Source organism: Trichomycterus rosablanca, chromosome 2, assembly GCF_030014385.1.
Source record: "Trichomycterus rosablanca isolate fTriRos1 chromosome 2, fTriRos1.hap1, whole genome shotgun sequence".
In the NCBI taxonomy this organism is placed as follows: domain Eukaryota; kingdom Metazoa; phylum Chordata; class Actinopteri; order Siluriformes; family Trichomycteridae; genus Trichomycterus; species Trichomycterus rosablanca.
The window spans coordinates 57,889,522-57,907,921 of record NC_085989.1 but is presented as its reverse complement, the minus strand read 5'-3'; the positions used below and the strand labels follow the sequence as shown (position 1 = coordinate 57,907,921).

General features: G+C 43.3%; 1 long non-coding RNA gene and 1 pseudogene across 1 annotated transcript; both read right to left on the bottom strand.

Moving 5' to 3' along the window:
* LOC134302867 (zinc finger protein 208-like) overlaps positions 1–18,400 on the bottom strand; it is a 108,520-nt pseudogene that overhangs the window by 42,605 nt on the left and 47,515 nt on the right.
* Positions 8,910–12,069, bottom strand: LOC134336283 (uncharacterized). Its single transcript, XR_010015709.1, has 3 exons — positions 12,012–12,069; positions 10,347–10,409; positions 8,910–8,956 (listed from the first exon to the last, which is right to left on the bottom strand). It is a non-coding gene; the product is annotated as an uncharacterized LOC134336283 (long non-coding RNA).

The window sequence follows — 18,400 nt, the reverse complement described above, 5'->3', positions numbered from 1 at the left end:
AATAAAAGCTGAAACACTAAATCACTCGCTCTCCTCGGTGCCAAAACCTCTTTTAAGTGGTGAAAAGGAACATCAACGTTACAGAGTGGTAAATGCTTTACTGTCCCAACTTTTTTTGGAATGTGATTCAGGCCTGAAATGAAGGAATGGATGTTTATTAATAAATGAAATGAAGTTGAGCAGATAAAAGATGAAATATCTCAGGTTCATCCTGTCTGACATCAGATAAACGTCAAAGACAATGTAAGAAACTCTGTGTTTTTATTATTATTAGCATTTTTCATACTGTCCCAACTCTGTCACATACATCTTGTCATACACCTTTTCCTTACGCCACATCGCCCTGAGCTGTACTCTCTCTAACATTCATTATTAATTAGTGCTGTCGTTAATTGCGTTAATTAACGTGATAAAATGTTAATTGCGATTAAAAAAACGCATCGAGATTAAAATTTTGAATCAAACTATTTTTATTGTGCTGTTTGTGCCACGTAAACGTGTGTCTCTGTGGTCATTTGAGCTGCTTTAACACAGTAACATTGTGTTTATACTGTATAACGATAACACCGGTCGTGAGTTACACATGACTCGAGCTGCTGCTGCTGCATATTGTGAAATATCGGGTATTATAAATAATCATGTTTCATAATCAAGTGTGAGAAATCATCACTAGACAAAATTACAGTTATTAATTGACGCTTTATTATCATCTTTGGTCTGAGCCGCCTTTGTCTCGTCGGGCGTCTGTGTGCATTTAGCAGACGCTTTTATCCAAAGCGACTTACACGATGAGCTGAACACGATGAGCAATTGAGGGTTAAGGGCCTTGCTCAGGGACCCAACAGTGGCAACTTGAACCGGCAACCTTCTGTTTACTAGTCCAGTACCTTAACCACTGAGCTATCACTGCCCTATTTCAGATATTTCAGATGATTTTGGATGTAAAGCTCATGAACTGAACATGGAACTTAACACACACTGGTGTTAAACAGATCACAATGGACTGTAGACGCTTTAACATAGATAACGACGTGGGTCGACATGACGTTATACGTGTTGCACAGGGGCGTAACTATTTTGCACTGGGGCCCCTGAGCTCCTAGTTATGCCACTGGTGCTGCATCTAGAAATGGTTCATATTATGAGCGCCTGTTCTCAGTGGCAGGGTTACGAACAGGTAAAGATCCTCACTTTTACCAGATAATGTGAACAGACTCGTCATTTTAAATAACTGGCTGAAAGATGGGAGCTGTAAACAACTCTATACAGGTATTGGCTGGCTTTCTAAAAATAATTTGGATTTACTAATCTTATCATTATGTTATCAATGTTTTTATTGGTAAACATGTTCTTGCAATAAAAATGTGCATAACTGTTCAAATTTTGCTTAGTTATTAGTTTGTGATTAATTGCGATCAATCTCGATTAAAAATTTTAATCATGTGACAGCCCTATTATTAATATATTAAACTATTATTACTTAGAGGTTTTTACCCCATATAAAAAATGAAGATCTTACCATTTTCATCTTCGTGAGCTTCTTCTTTAACCGGTTTACTCTGAAAACCTTCCTCCTGTTGGTCCACCTGTTCCTCAGAGATGATATGTTCCAGTATTGTTGATGTTCCTTCACCTGAAATTACGTTAGCATGTGAATGAGAAACAACAATTAGAGGGGAAAGTAGGAATAAGGGGTTTAGTTTTTTTTAACAACAAATAAATCCCAGTTTGATTAAAAACGATTATTTAATTTAAAGTGGAGAGCAATAACATTTCCATTATACACATTCTCAAATGATAAGTAAGATTACATACACTGATCAGCCATAACATTAAAACCACCTCACTGTCCATGTTATCAGCTCCACTTACCATATAGAAGCACTTTGTAGTTCTACAATTACTGACTGTAGTCCATCTGTTTCTCTACATGCTTTGTTACCCCCTTTCATGCTGTTCTTCAATGGTCAGGACCACCACAGAGCAGGTATTATTTAGGTGGTGGATGATTCTCAGCACTGCAGTGACACTGACATGGTGGTGGTGTGTTAGTGTGTGTTGTGCTGGTATGAGTGGATCAGACACAGCAGCGCTGCTGGAGTTTTTAAACACCGTGTCCACTCACTGTCCACTCTATTAGATTCTCCTACCTAGTCGGTCCACCTTGTAGATGTAAAGTCAGAGACGATCGCTCATCTATTGCTGCTGTTTGAGTCGGTCATCTTCTAGACCTTCATCAGTGGTCACAGGACGCTGCCCACGGGGCGCTGTTGGCTGGATGTTTTTGGTTGGTGGACGATTCTCAGTCCAGCGGTGGCAGTGAGGTGTTTAATCCACTCATACCAGCACAACACACACTAACACACCACCACCATGTCAGTGTCACTGCAGTGCTGAGAATGATCCACCACCTAAATAATACCTGCTCTGTGGTGATCCTGTGGGGGTCCTGACCATTGAAGAACAGCATGAAAGGGGGATAACAAAGCATGTAGAGAAACAGATGGACTACAGTCAGTAATTGTAGAACTACAAAGTAGGGGTGGGTTTATAAAATCGATTTTTCGATTCGAATCGATCTTTATTTGAACGATCCGATATCGATTCATATAAACGCGAGATCGATCTTTTAAACACGCCCCTTTTTACGGTGCAGACGGAAATCTGTTACCCCCTTTAATTTTGCGTGACCAGCCAGTGTTTTTTCATGCAACGAGATCTGACCTGCACATCAGTTCAGCATGGCAGAAGCTCAGGTTGATTTTCGCTCGGCGACGGGTCGGTGCTGGATTCGGGAGGAACTCGGTGTTCGCTCTGCGATCAAAACTCGGCTCTCAATCAGTGTGTGAAACAGCGAGGGGAAACGCAGGGGAGAGGTTGTAAACAGGTGGTTCAGGGGTGTAATATAGTTTCTATCAGAATACATCAGCACACACGAGAGTTTTACAGTATTTCTGACCTGATCATTCTCTACAAAACAAAATATTTATTAACCTCCAACTCACTACAGAACAAGCCATGCTGCTCGCGTTGCCAAATCCACTCAGATTCATTTATTTCATCAGCGCACAAACTTTGATCTCTCGCTACTTGTTGATGTGCATGTTTGGACGTGGTATCATTAAACCTTTCATCACTTCTCACGTGTGTTTTCGTGACAAAACGTAGTTTTGGAGAGCAGAGAAGCTCGCCTGTGATTCCCCCTGGTGATGGATGGTGTAAAAAACCCCCATCGCCCATCAGTCGTGTAGTGTGAACTGTACAGCGACCAGGTGTTAATCAGAGTGTCGTGTCGTGTAAACTTGGCATGAGCTGTTCAACAGCCAGGTGTATGTTTACATTACATTTACAATGTTGTAGCGTGTCAGACATATAAAATAATAATAAAAAATGAATGTTACTGTTTTCTGTTTTGGATTAATTATTTATGTAAACAAAATACACAAATATTTTTAATAATAAATGTTCTTTGTACAATTATCACATTCGTTCTCTGAACATCTTTACATATTTAAACAAAACCTGTTAATGTAACTCAAATATGCCTAAATGTGCTGAATCGAAATTTAATCGAAAATCGAAAATCGAAGATCGAATCGAATCGATCCAGGAAATTAGTGGCGATACCCAGCCCTACTACAAAGTGCTTCTATATGGTAAGTGGAGCTGATAAAATGGACAGTGAGTGTAGAAACAAGGAGGTGGTTTTAATGTTATGGCTGGATTGAAATAGTCTGTTTACTTACAGAGGTAACCTTCATCTTCAGATTCTTCCTTTATTATTAGTTTCATCTCGACTCCATTATTTACGTCCACGTTTTCTTCTGATGACTCCATTATAAAGCATATAATTAATGTAGATTCTGGAAAAAAAGATACAATTGTTAATAAAAACGAGTAACTTTGTGTTTCCGATCAATTGATTCATTTTGCTGAATCGGTTGAAATGAATCGGTTCACCAGTAATGACTTATGTGCGATGCTAACAGTTAGCGGTGCAGCTAGCAGTTTGTGTGTTTAAATTAGAACGTAGTTAAAGCACTTTAACTCCCACAGTGCTGTTTTATTATGAACTCTGGTTTTATTATTATAAAATGTAGTTAATAATGAAAGTGTAATAAATAATAAATGAATATTTTACTTACAGATGATTCACTTTAGTGACACATCAGCTGCTGCAGCTTCTTCTTCTTCTGTGTTTTTTTGTTTCGGTTTGAAGCAGCTGATATGTTGCATTTGCGCCACCTGCTGCATTTGATATTCTTTTAGTTATTTTACACGAAGGAGCAGCTTGTTTGTTTACAAAGACTGCATCTGACTAAATTGTGTCATTTACTATGGCATCAATACATACCAGCCCTGCATTTTAGAGCTAGTAATGAGGTGAAACCAGTAAATAATGATGTGATGTGAAAATGATTGAAATGTTTAAAAACAATGAACCTCAAAGAAAGACTGGAAGAGATTTGCATGTTCTCCCTCTACAGTGCAGAATATCATGAAACCATTCAAGGAATCAGGAGAAATTTCAGTGTGTAAAGCTTAATCTGAACGCTCGTGATCTTCCATCCCTCAGACGTCATCAAGAACCTCCACTCAACACTAGCTGATATAACCACATGGGTGAGGGATTAGTTTATCAAACCTTTATCAGCTCTACAATACAGAGTTACTGCACTAATCATACTTAACACTTTACTGTGCAAAAAAGAAGCCTTGTGTTAACCATGTCCAGAAGCGGCGTCGACTTCTCCGGGCTCTGAGGCATCTAGGATGGACCATCACACAGTGGAAACATGTATTGTGGTCAGATGAATCGGATTTTAGAATAAAATGAATAAGAACTTGGACCATTGTAGTGCCGCTCTGTAACACATCAAGTTTAATAGCATATTTGATACCAGTCTTATAGTCTTTATAGTCTACATTTGTACATTAAAGTCCAAGGCAAGTAAGAATTGGTTAAAGGCTTTGCTGAAGTGCACCACTGCACTACAGTATCAAGTTATTAACTTATTTACATTAGTGAGCATCAGGACAGATGACACAGATAAAAATAAAAACACACGATTAATTAATATTGAAATATGCATAAGAATGGGAGTTCAAACTGAGCCACTCCTGAATGTCAGTCAGTCACTCCTATGATTAGTTAATAAATATAACGACATGTTTCGGGAGGAAACTACATGAACCAGAGAATCATGTTTACAAATGTTCTATCAGCACTGGTGTTACTTTAGTGTTATTAAATCAGTAAAACTGTGTCCACACTTCAGCATCCAGAGCGGTGCAGTTTGTACTGAAAGTTCTGGTGGTGTAGAAGTTTCTCTCTTTATTTATTTATACTTTTTAATGCCATGTTTACATTACAGCTTACATTCAAGGTGGGTTAGGTTAATATATAGATATATTATTATTATTTTACCCCTTTTTCTCCCACTTTAGTGCATCCAATTTCTACCAGTCAATCATCCTCTCACTAATGCTGGTCCCTGCTCCTGATTGGGGAGGACGAGGCTGCTCCACGCCCCCTCCGACACGTGCACAGCAATCGAACATCTTATCACCCACACTTGACGAGCGCAGTGCGGTACAGCTCTGTGTATGGAGAGTTACACCCCCTACCGCACTCCTTCCCCATCTCCGTGCAGGCGCCATCAACCAGCCAGCAGAGGTCGTAATCGCACTAGTCGGAGATAGAGTCCCCATCCGGCTTAGTCCCGCCCCTATCTGAACAACAGGCCAATCGTTGTTCATGTAGCCACTCAGCCGGCAAGGCAGAGCCGAGATTCGATACGATGTACTCCAGATCTCAGCTCTGGTGAACAGCGTGTGTCTTACCGCTGCGCCACCTGAGCGGTTTATATTTTTGTTCCTAGTTTGCCAAAAATTCATTTCTTTATGTTGGTCTGTCATTGGGTATTTTTTAATTTAGTGTTATGAAAAGAGTGAGTATCATTTTAGCTCTGTCTTGGTTTAAGATTTCCTTATATAGGCCGCTCAGGTGGCACAGCGGTAAAGTGCGTACGCTAGCGCACCAGAGTCGGGGTTTGGAATACATCGTATCGAATCTCAGCTCTGCCTTTCCGACTGGGCTGGGCGGCTGCATGAACAACGATCGTTCAGTCACTCATAACTGGTGCGACTGCGGCCCCTGCTGGCTGACTGATGGCGCCTGCGCAGGGCTGAGGAATAATGCTGATGGGGGTGTGGCCCTCCGTACACAGTGCCCGTCGGTGTATGAACTCGACTCGTGCAGGTGAAAAATGCAGTCTGTCAGTCGAGAGGCGTCCTCGGTCAGCGGTGAAGGGTCGAATCAGTATAGAGGACGCAATCAGGGTAACTGGACATGACTAGATGGGGCAGCTGTAGCCTAGTTGTTAAGGTACTGGACTAGTAACTAGAAGGTTGCCGGTTCAAGCCCCACCACTGCCAGGTTGCCACTGTTGGGCCCTTAACCCTCAATTGCAGATTCTATACTGTCTCAGTACTGTAAGATTTCCTTATATTGTCTTAGAATTGGGCAGATTTTGGCGTTCATATCAGTATTTGAGACATTCAGTCAGTAGGTGGTAGTTTGTGCTTGGCAGGTCTCACAGACAGGGGAGCCTTTGCCTTTTATCAAGCTTGGTTGTATGTTTATGCTGGAACATACACCAAGCAGGTATAACATTATGACCCCTGACAGGTGAAGTGAATAACACTGATCATCTCTTCATCACGGCACCTGTTAGTGGGGGGGATATATTATATTAGGCAGCAAGTGAACATTTTATCCTCAGAGTTGATGTTAGAAGCAGGAAAAATGGGCGAGCGTGATGATCTGAGCGAGTTTGACACGACTGGGTCAGAGCATCTCCAAACCTGCAGCTCTTGTGGGGTGTGTCCCGGTCTGCAGGGGTCAGTGTCTATCAAAAGTGCTCCAAGGAAGGAACAGTGGTAAACCGGCGACAGGGTCATGGGCGACTGCAACTGCGGCCCCAAGGCTCACTGATGCACGTGTGGTCCGATCCAACAGACGAGCTCCTGTAGCTCAAACTGCTGAAGAAGTTCATGCTGGTTCTGATAGAAAGGTGTCAGAACACAGAGCAGAATCACAGTTTGTCGTGTAAGGGGGACCAACACAATATTAGGAGGGTGGTCATAATGTTATGCCTGATGGGTGTATTTCGTACAGTTTGTTCTTGTTCTTGGTATTCCATCCAGTCTGCCATGTGTCTTTAATATAGATAATGATTAGGCGGGGTTGAAGTCCATCGGCGAGAGTTTATCTGGAATCCAGCATAGCCTTATGTCATAGTTACGTCTGATGAGGTGTCCACTCACCGTCCACTCTGTTAGACGCTCCTACCTAGTCGGTCCACCTTGTAGATGTGAAGTCAGAGACGATCGCTCATCTATTGCTGCTGTTTGAGTCGCTCATCTTCTAGACCTTCATCAGTGGTCACAGGACGCTGCCCACGGGGCGCTGTTGGCTGGATATTTTTGGTTGGTGGACGATTCTCAGTCCAGCAGTTACAGTGAGGTGATTAAAAACTCCAGCAGCGCTGCTGTGTCTGATCCACTCATACCAGCACAACACACACTAACACACCACCACCATTGAAGAACAGGGTGAAAGGGGGTAACAAAGCATGTAGAGAAACAGATGGACTACAGTCAGTAATTGTAGAACTACAAAGTGCTTCTATATGGTAAGTGGAGCTGATAAAATGGACAGTGAGTGTAGAAACAAGGAGGTGGTTTTAATGTTATGGCTGATCAGTGTAGGTGTTAGACTTCTCCCTCACTTTAGAGCAATATGGGTTCATAGGTAGCAGTGGTAGCTCATTACACTGGTAATCAGAAGGTCACTGGTTCAAGCCCCACCATCCCCAAGTTACCACTGTTTCACCTCCTGAGCAAGACTCTCTGGTGTGAAGGTGTCACTGATGTAGAAGCTTCTCAGACATGACCGAGGAGTACGTGTTCTCTCTGTCTTTCTCTCTGGTGTGAATGCGCTGGTGACGTCGGACTGTGGTCTGGTTATTAAAACACTTCCCACAGTGTGAGCACTGGTACGGCTTCTCGCCCGTGTGAATGTGCAGATGCTGCTGCAGATTACCGCGGTCGCTGAAGCGCTTTCCACAGTACGAACAGGAATAGGGTTTCTCTCCGGTGTGAATGCGCTGGTGTTTGCCGAGACTGACCTGCTGACTGAAGCTCCTCCCGCAGTCGGCGCACCGGTACGGCTTTTCTCCGGTGTGAATGCGCTGGTGCTGCTGCAGGCTGGCCTGGTGAGCGAAGCACTTCCCGCACAGCGAACATCGGTACGGCTTCTCCCCGGTGTGAATGCGCTGGTGCTGATGGAGATGGTCCCTCCGGTTGAACCTCTTCTCGCACTGCGAGCACTGGTACGGTTTCTCGCCGGTGTGAATGTGCTGGTGCTGTTGCAGAGAGCTCTCTCGGTTGAAACTCTTGCCGCACTGCGGACACTGGTACGGTCTCTCGGTGGCGTGACTGCGCTGGTGCTGGTGGAGGTTACTGCTGTTCTTAAAGGTCTTGCCGCACTCCGAGCACTGATAAGGCTTCTCCCCGGTGTGAACGCGCTGGTGCAGTTTAAGAGTACTTTCTCGATTGAAGCTCTTTCCGCAGTCTGAGCACTGATATGGTTTCTCGCCCGTGTGAATGACCTGGTGCTTTTTGAGAGCGCTCCAGCAGCTGAAGCTCTTCCCACAGTCTGAGCAGAGGTGGAACATCTTCTGCTTCCTTCCATGAGAGGTGTCGGTGCCAAGAGTACTATTGGAGATTGCGGTGGGCATTAGATGATCGTACTCGTTCTCTCCTGGTGGCACCAGCGTCTCATTGGTGTCATAATGACAGCTGGTAATGTGCTGGTGGAGCTGAATCTGGGATGTATAGGAACCTGGACACAGAGAGCAGAAGAAATCCTGCAACACCGTAGTGTTTAATTCTGTAACAGAGAAGAAACGTATAGTGTTCAATTAAGTTATGTTAACCATGTCCAGAAGCGGCGTCGACTTCTCTGGGCTCGGAGGCATCTAGGATGGACCATCAAACAGTGGAAACGTGTATTGTGGTCAGATAAATCAGCATTCCAGGTCTTTTTTGGACCAAGTGTGTCAGTACCAGGGTCTGTCATGGTATGAGGGTGTGTCAGTACCAGGGTCTGTCATGGTATGAGGGTGTGTCAGTACCAGGGTGTATCATGGTATGAGGGTGTGTCAGTACCAGGGTGTATCATGGTATGGGGGTGTGTCAGTACCAGGGTCTGTCATGGTATGAGGGTGTGTCAGTACCAGGGTCTGTCATGGTATGAGGGTGTGTCAGTACTAGGGTGTATCATGGTATGGGGTTGTGTCAGTACCAGGGTGTATCATGGTATGGAGATGTGTCAGTACCAGGGTGTATCATGGTATGGGGTTGTGTCAGTACCAGGGTGTATCATGGTATGTGGGTGTATCAGTACCAGGGTGTATCATGGTATGGGGTGTGTCAGTACCAGGGTGTGTCATGGTATGGGGGTGTGTCAGTACCAGGGTGTATCATGGTATGGGGGTGTGTCAGTACCAGGGTGTATCATGGTATGGGGTTGTGTCAGTACCAGGGTGTGTCATGGTATGGGGGGGGTGTCAGTACCAGGGTGTATCATGGTATGAGGGTGTGTCAGTACCAGGGTGTATCATGGTATGGGGGTGTGTCAGTACCAGGGTCTGTCATGGTATGGGGGTGTGTCAGTACCAGGGTGTATCATGGTATGGGGGTGTGTCAGTACTAGGGTGTATCATGGTATGGGGGTGTGTCAGTACCAGGGTCTGTCATGGTATGGGGGTGTGTCAGTACCAGGGTGTATCATGGTATGGGGGTGTGTCAGTACTAGGGTGTATCATGGTATGGGGTTGTGTCAGTACCAGGGTGTATCATGGTATGGGGGTGTGTCAGTACTAGGGTGTATCATGGTATGGGGTTGTGTCAGTACCAGGGTGTATCATGGTATGGGGGTGTGTCAGTACCAGGGTGTGTCATGGTATGGGGGGTGTCAGTACCAGGGTGTATCATGGTATGGGGGTGTGTCAGTACCAGGGTGTATCATGGTATGGGGTTGTGTCAGTACCAGGGTGTATCATGGTATGAGGGTGTGTCAGTACCAGGGTGTATCATGGTATGGGGGTGTGTCAGTACTAGGGTGTATCATGGTATGGGGTTGTGTCAGTACCAGGGTGTATCATGGTATGGGGGTGTGTCAGTACCAGGGTGTGTCATGGTATGGGGGTGTGTCAGTACCAGGGTGTATCATGGTATGGGGGTTGTACTATATGATAATATGAGATAATAAAGCTTACTGGGTTCATCTTTATCTTTAGGTTTTCCCTTCTGTTGGTCCACAGACGTCGATGTTCCTTCACCTGAAATTCCACCAAAGTAAAGTAATGCTGATTAGATCAGTAGCTGCTATTAAAAACAATTAAACTTAAATGTAAAAACACTTTTTCCACCAGAAGACGCCAGTTTGGTACCAGTTTTCATCCATAATTATTATTATTATTGAATAAAACTGTTTTTATTTGTTATACTTTTCCAAACTAATATTGGTTGAGCTCAAGCACACACACTGTAGGTTATATTAAAGCATTTTTATACAGTCTCTGACCCAGAATGTCCTGTTACCCTGTTACGGACAAATGCAGAACTGTCGTGTTTCCGTCTTTCAGCTGCACTTAAGGCCGTTCTTTAAAGGATTCACACATAATATCAACATTTCTGTTATTATTATAACCAAACTATATAATAAAGCTTCATAAATTACACATGCACCTCATATATGCTGTGACGTCCAGCCTGTTACGTATTAGGTTGTAACAGGGTGGACCATAACAGGGTGGACATTCTGACATAAAATTATGCTAGCATAGGGCCGCTCAGGTGGTGCAGCGGTAAAACACACGCTAAAACCAGAGCTGGGATCTCGAATACATCGTATCGAATCAGGCTGAGCAACCACACGAACAACGATTGGCCTGTTGTTCAGATATGGGCGGGACTAAGCCGGATGGGGTCTCTCTCTCTCTCGTGACTGGTGCAATTACGACCTCTGCTGGCTGATTGATGGTGCCTGCACAGAGACGAGAAAAGAGTGCTCTCAGGGTGTGTCTCCCCGTACACAACGCTGAGCTGCACTGCACTCGTCAAAGTGTAGGTGATAAGATGCATCCGGCTGCTGCCCACGTGTCGGAGGGGGCGTGGGTTAGCTTCGTTCTCCTCGATCAGAGCGGGGATCGGCATTGGTGGAGAGGAAGCGCGACGCAATCGGGCAATTGGACGTGCTAAAAGGGGGGGAAATGCATAAATAAAAAAAAATAAAAAAAAACATGTTAGCATGAAAGTGAAATCAGGCAAAGAATTCTCTGCTTTTTTGTGTGATTATTTTTTAAATGATCAAATCGTTTTGCTGTTTGTCATATATCCCATAATAGGGTGGACGTGTTACGGTTGACCATATAACATCATAACATTAAAATGATGAGTTTAATAAGCCGCACAGTTGTTTTCCCTCCAGGAAATGATGTCAGTATGTAAAACAGCTCTTCATTTTAAGAGACAGTAGTAAGAAATAACAGGGTGGACAGAAACCTGAGGGACGTGTGAAAAACCCTTATAATCAAAAAAATCCAAGATTTAGAGGAACTTAATCAAAGCTTTTAAACAGTATTGAAAGACTGAGATATTTTTATGATTAAAGCTCATATATCATCACTAAATCAGAATGTACAGCACTGGGGATCATGGGAAAACCTCTGCTATCTAACAGATAAAAACAGTATGTATACAGTCATTTTATTTGGGGGGGGGGGGGGGTAGAAAACAGTGTGTTTAGTATTTGAAAGTGTTCATCATTGTTTAAAATATACTTAATAAATATAGAATTGTAGGAATTACCCACGTACAGAATCTGGTACCAAACTGGATTTTATGCCTAGAAAACAGTATAGTGCACCATGTTTACATACAAAGGTAACCATCATCCTCAGCTTCTTCTTCCTCTTTTATTATTATCTTGAGAAACTCTTCATTCTGTACGTGATCCACTTCTGATTCCATGAACGAGGTGTGGCGTGAGCTCTCTGAAATGTAAAGTACATTAATAAATCACAACATTAACATCCATAAAATACAAACTGCAGCTCTGCTATTTGACATTAGTACTTGTAGTTAGTGCTTTTAAGTTGAATCGCTTCTCAAAGTTTCCTATTCGTATCAGGGCTTGGGACCGGCACTGAAAGTGCACTGAATGGTGCTTCTCGCAATGTCCAGGCTGTTTCGGTCACGCCCTCGGACATCAGCCGATAGCCAATAGCACCTTCCTAATACTGTGTTGGTCCCCCTTTTGCTGCCAAAACAGCCCTGCGACTGTGCTGCTCTGTGTATTCTGACACCTTTCTATCAGAACCAGCATGAACTTCTTCAGCAGTTTGAGCTACAGGAGCCCACACGTTCATCAACGAGTCTTGGCCGCCCATGACCCTGTCGCCGGTTCACCACTTTTGATAGATACTGACCACCGCAGACCGGGACACACCCCACAAGAGCTGCAGGTTTGGAGATGCTCTGACCCGGTCGTCTAGCCATCACAGATCCTCACGCTTGATCATTTTTCCTGCTTCTAACATCAACTTTGAGGATAAAATGTTCACTTGCTGCCTAATATATCCCCCCCACTAACAGGTGCCGTGATGAAGAGATGATCAAATCCAACACATAAAACCAATTAAAAACAACCTAAACAACCTCGATGTGTTTCTACAAAACTCTGAATCGGTTCCGATCAATTGATTCATTTCGCTACAGCGGTTTAACTGAATCGGTTCATCAGTACTGAATCGTGTTTTTGCTAACAGTTAGCGGAGCAGCTAGCAGTTTGTGTGTTTAAACGAGAAGGGTTTAAATCTCCTCAAATGCTTAGACTGATATTTTATTATAAACTCTAGTTTTTTTATTAATTAGAATATAATGAATAATAAAAGAGTAATAAATGAATAAATCAACATTTGACTTACAGATGAGTCACTTTAGTACAAACACATCAGCTGCTGAAGCTTCTTCTCGCTCTCCTGGATGTTCTGATGGTTGGAGATCATGTTTCGATCTTTCACTCCCACCTACTGAACTGGAGCTTAAAACAGCATCCGATCCTCCACTTACCATATAGAAACACTTTGTAGTTCTACAATTACTGACTGTAGTCCATCTGTTTCTCTGCATGCTTTGTTACCCCCTTTCATGCTGTTCTTCAATGGTCAGGACCCCCACAGGACCACCACAGAGCAGGTATTATTTAGGTGGTGGATGATTCTCAGCACTGCAGTGACACTGACATGGTGCTCGTGTGTTAGTGTGTGTTGTGCTGGTATAAGTGGAGTTTTTAAACACCTCACTGTCACTGCTGGACTGAGAATAGTCCACCAACCAAAAATATCCAGCCAACAGCGCCCCGTCCTGTGACCACTGATGAAGGTCTAGAAGATGAGCGACTCAAACAGCAGCAATAGATGAGCGATCGTCTCTGACTTTACATCTGACTAGGTAGGAGTGTCTGATAGAGTGGACAGTGAGTGGACACGGTATTTAAAACCTCCACTCATACCAGCACAACACACACTAACACACCAGCACCATGTGTCAGTGTCACTGCAGTGCTGAGAACGATAAAGGCGGTTGCAGCACACAAACCCAAGAATATTGCTGAACTGAAGGAACAGTCAGCACAAACGCTCCTAAAACAGTTCAACCATCAATCCCATTTTAGCCTTTATTACAGTTTCAGCAGTGGACGCGCTGCATCATGGGAATACAGCGCTCCCACGGTCGGTGATGTAAGCAGGTGAGGCGTCCTGTGGATACAGAAATATTGAGATGCTGTACAACTTACTATTTATTAGTGAAGTTGTTGTATATGAACAGCATGTTCAGTTTTCATAAATATTCAAACCCTAATTTAGAAAAGTTGGGACAGTATGGAAAATGCAAATGAAAAAAGCTTTTATTTGGTTGCAGACAATATGATGCGACGGTGTATTATATTTCGAGATTAAAGTCGGAATATTATGGCCATAGTAACCTCCTTGTGTTAAATACAGTGGGGGAAATAAGTATTTGATCCCCTGCTGATTTTGTAAGTTTACCCCCTTACAAAGACTTGAACAGTCTATAATTTTTATGGAAGGTTTATTTTAACAGAGAGAGACAGAATATCAACAAAAAGTCCAGAAAAAAAACATTAAATAAAAGTTATAAATTAATTTGTATTTAATTAAGGGAAATAAGTATTTGATCCCCTACCAACCAGCAAAAATTCTGACCCCCACAGACCGGTTATGTGCCCATGAGGCACACAAATTAGTCCTGTCCCTGTATAAAAGACTCCTGTCACAGAATCAGTTTCTTCTGTTCAAATCTCTCGACCACCATGAGCAAGACCAAAGAGCTATCAAAGGACATCAGGGACAAGATTGTAGACCTGCACAAGGCTGGAATGGGCTACAAGACCATCAGCAAGAAGCTTGGTGAGAAAGAGACCACTGTTGGTGCGATCATTCAAAAATGGAAGAAATACAAGATCACAGTCAATCACCCTCACTCTGGAGCTCCATGCAAGATCTCACCTGGTGGGGTAAGAATGATTCTGAGAAAGGTGAGGTCAGTCCAGAATTACACGGGAGGAGCTTGTCAATGATCTCAAGGGAGCTGGGAGCAGAGAAATGCTGGATATGACCCCAAGAACACCATCCCCACCGGGCATTTCTCTGCCTCCAAACACGGCGAGTGGAGTTGATGCCAAAGAGCTCAATTTTGGTCTCATCTGACCATATTACATTCTCCCAAGCTTTCTCTGAATCATTCAGGTGTTCATTGGCAAACTTCAGACGGGCCTGTACATGAGCCTTCTTGAGCAGAGGGACTTTGCGGGCACTGCAGGATCTCAATCCATTACGGCGAAGTGTGTTACTAATGGTTTTCTTGGTGACTGTGCTCCCAGCTCCCTTGAGATCATTGACAAGCTCCTCCCGTGTAATTCTGGACTGACCTCACCTTTCTCAGAATCATTCTTACCCCACCAGGTGAGATCTTGCATGGAGCTCCAGAGTGAGGGTGATTGACTGTGATCTTGTATTTCTTCCATTTTCGAATGATCGCACCAACAGTGGTCTCTTTCTCACCAAGCTTCTTGCTGATGGTCTTGTAGCCCATTCCAGCCTTGTGCAGGTCTACAATCTTGTCCCTGATGTCCTTTGATAGCTCTTTGGTCTTGCCCATGGTGGTCGAGAGATTTGAATGGAAGAAACTGATTCTGTGACAGGAGTCTTTTATACAGGGACAGGACTAATTTGTAGCCTCATGGGCACATAACCGGTCTGTGGGGGTCAGAATTCTTGCTGGTTGGTAGGGGATCAAATACTTATTTCCCTTAATTAAATACAAATTAATTTATAACTTTTATTTAATGTTTTTTTTCTGGACTTTTTGTTGATATTCTGTCTCTGTTAAAATAAACCTTCCATAAAAATTATAGACTGTTCAAGTCTTTGTAAGGGGGTAAACTTACAAAATCAGCAGGGGATCCAATACTTATTTCCCCCACTGTACCATTTCATATCAGTTTTACAAATGAAGAAATCCTCGATCTCCTGCACATCAGCACCAGTTTGTTATCAGTATAATGACGCTGAAACGGCTTTGTAATAAACTGTGTTTATTTAGAAGAACATGCGGCACTGGTATGCTCGGCATCTGCGTCGTCTCCAGTACTTCAACCGAGGCCCCAACGCCACTTTTATTTTTGAAATCAAAACTTATATTTTTTTACAGTGGCCCTAATAGTATTGTATCCATTTACATGACATGACGACTAAACGGTGCAACCGTTTATAGAGCTGCCGTACGGCTTTTGTTTATCGTACGAGTCCATATACAATAAGGCGTTGGGGCCTCGGTTGAAGAACTGGCGACGACGCAGACGGCGAGCGCACCGGTGGCGCAAGTTCTTCTAAATGAACACAGTTTATTACAAAGCCGTTTCAGCAAGCGTCCTGATTATGGGCGGCTCGTTCCTTAGGGCGATCAGGCGACGCACCACCAAAGGGCGAAAGGGAAGAAATTTTTCTATCACAGCTGTGACTGTTCCGGACAGTCTGTCTTGCCTTTGAATATCGTAGTCCAATCAGCGTCGAGTTGTGTTCCGTACAGCACCGCCCCTTTTGAGGCGACTTCGGTCTGACTGAAAATCACCCCGGATCGCTCTCATAGACTCTCATGTTAAGGCATTTTTTTTTTCGAACTGCAGGCGCTGCAATACAATCTGAATGGGTTCCGGGAGGGCTCGCACTTACGTGCCTGCGTCACACGTAACCTGGTGTCGCGATCTCGTCACCATGACTACCATCGTGTCATTAAGGGAAATGCCATTCAGTCATTGTAGTAATCAGGATAAATTAGCAACTAAAGAATTAGGGAACCCCAGACCAAATTTAAACATCAAGTATCTACAAAGGGGGTAAATCATATAAGTTACAAGTAAGTAATGTAAGTTTTAAATAGTGAATTGTGATTGCACTTATTGTATCTCCCCAATTGTTTAATTGTACTTCTTTATGCATTGCACATCAGCCCCGATGCCCCCGATCTTTATTCTGGATCTGCTGCACCTAAAATAAAATGCTATCTGATGAAGACTGAATTAAATTGTTAGTGTGAAGCGTTACTTCATTTTATGATTAATGGTAAAGCTGCTCTCTCTCTCTTCATGTTCAAAGTTATTTGTGAGGGCAAACTGACAGATGACTTAAGATGTTAATTATTTAAGCTTTAATTTACCCATTGAACAGGTCACCTTAGCCATCATCGCAACAATTGCCCCCCTGAGAGATTTGGCAGGAGCCGCCACTGGTCCTGATATTAATAACTAACTGGTGCTGATGTGCAGGAGATCGAGGATTTGTGACACCGATACGAAAGTGTAACTTTACCACATCATGAACATCCCTCATTTTAACACCAGGAGGTCATTATGGGCATTATATTTACACTTAATTCACGAAATTATTTCGACTTTATTCTCGTTAATTAACATCTATTCTACATTGCAGACCTGCGACACCTTCCAACAACGTTTAGTCGCCAATGTTCTCCCAACGCGTGGCGTCGCTGCCGGTGTGAACGCAGCAGGAGAAGAAGAAGAAGAAGCTGCAGCAGCTGATGTGTTTGTCCTAAAGTGAAACATCTGTAAGTCAAATATTGATCTATTTACTTATCAAACCTAAATTATGAACTACATTCTAATTAATAATAAAACTAGAGTGCATAATAAAACAGCACTGTGAGGATTTGAGGAGCTTTAACTCCCTTCTTGTTTAAAGACACAAACTGCTAGCCGCTTCGCTAACTGTTAGCATTACAGATGATTCAAGTACTGATGAATCGATTCATTTGAACCGATCCGGCAAAATGAATCAATTGTTATGTTTACATTGTCGGCATTTAGTGGACGCTTTTATCCAAAGCGAATTACAGTACTGTGACCGTATACTGTCTAAGCAATTGAGGGTTAGGGGCCTTGCTCAAGGGCCCAACAGTGGCAACCTGGCTGTGGTGGGGCTTAACCCAGCGACCTTGTGATTACTAGTCCAGTACCTTAACCACTAGGATACAAACTGCCCTAGTGTTAAATTCTTTTAGTTTAATTTAGAATCTCATTTAATCTTCTTTTATTTGAACACTAAACTGTGCAGCATAATAATCTAACACAGAACTAAATGTAAACAGGGTTTATGTTCATATTAAACAGAGTGCAGCTCGTGTTCATGGTGTTCTGTACACACAGCAACGTGCTTCAACTTATAGCAGAGATAAAATAGTTAGATGTAGCCGCGTCTCATTACAGAACGAGCCCAGATTCTAACCTGCACATTCACTCAACACTTACTTCACATTCTAAACCATGTAAACACAGTGGTGAGAGCTCCGGCGCATTCACACGAGAAGCTTTTTGCTCGCTATTCCAAGATCTCCAGGATTAAGAAGCGTAATGAAACGATATAGACGTGCAGCACGGCGCCGGTGCTGCTGTGGTACCATCGAAGCTTTACACAGTGAACAAACCAGCTTTTAGTTCTGTACCAGTTTTAAGTATCACCGAACTTTGGATGATTTGGGTCGTGGAGAACTTTGATCTTCTCTTTGAAAGCTCTACAATCGTCCTCTGACGGTTGCAGACGGCGTTTTTTAAGACAACCGCCGACCAGTGACCGGAGCAGATACGACTGAGGTCCTGCACACGGCGAGTCGTGCTGAGGGAATCATACGAACGCTTATATGAACGGAGACGTCGTAGAAATTAGAATGT